This window comes from Propithecus coquereli, unplaced genomic scaffold, assembly GCF_000956105.1.
Source record: "Propithecus coquereli isolate 6110/MARCELLA unplaced genomic scaffold, Pcoq_1.0 Scaffold204, whole genome shotgun sequence".
In the NCBI taxonomy this organism is placed as follows: Eukaryota; Metazoa; Chordata; class Mammalia; order Primates; family Indriidae; genus Propithecus; species Propithecus coquereli.
In genome coordinates this window covers 2030082-2031029 of record NW_012145412.1, presented here as the reverse complement: position 1 = coordinate 2031029, position 948 = coordinate 2030082, and positions in this window count along the sequence as shown.

Below are 948 nucleotides of genomic sequence, written 5' to 3'. Positions count from 1 at the left end.
AGTCCAATCATTTAGGCAATAGGTTGGTAAACTCAAAAATTTTAAAAAGGTGTGTCTGAGCAGTTATCAGTAAAACAAAACCAACCAACTCATAGAAAGTTGGTGGCTGACTTGTTCTAACAGGAGTAGTGAAACAAATTTGAAAGAGCAGTTGTTCTTCCAAACTGCTCTTATTAATAATTAGTTGAACATTAATGAGTAACTAGTTTGGTGGAGAAAACAGAAGGGAAATCTCTAACTGTCCTCAAAGGGCTCATACTCAAGTAAGAAGGAGACCTATAAACAAATAAGTACCAGTATTTATTAAGTAAATTCATAGATAAAGTCAGATTTAAGGTGAAATAGCAGCACACACACACACACACACACACACACACTTGACAGACATGATTATTTCACTTAGACATTAGTGCAAATAAAGTATATATATTTCTCTATCTCAAGATCAAAGACCCCTGATTTCTACCACATGTTGTAAGGGAAAGAGGAAGAAGTAATAGTGGTAGACTCTTGCACAGAGCCAGAGAATAAGCAACATTCTTGTATTATGAAAGCCTGAGTTCATAAAATTGCTCCAGTTACATGGACTTTGAAAAATTATACCATCCTTCTGAGACTCAGTATTCCTACCTGTAAATAATATTGTCACTTTTTTATATAAAAATATTTCCCAGAAAATACTATATCACATGGTTTGGTGGAACTAAAAATAAATTACCATGATAGTACTTTATAATCTTTATAGGCTTCTTATAAATGACAGAAGGAACTGTTCTTTCTCTAATTTTATAATCTTACCAAATTCAGTTCAGCAGAATACAGTTCTTGTTGATTATTGTATGTCCTACATAAATAAAATCTAGGACACATGTCTCACTCATTTCTGAGGCCATTAGCAACTCATACACAAACACTTTTTCTTTGCAAGTTATTTAAGGGCAAGATATA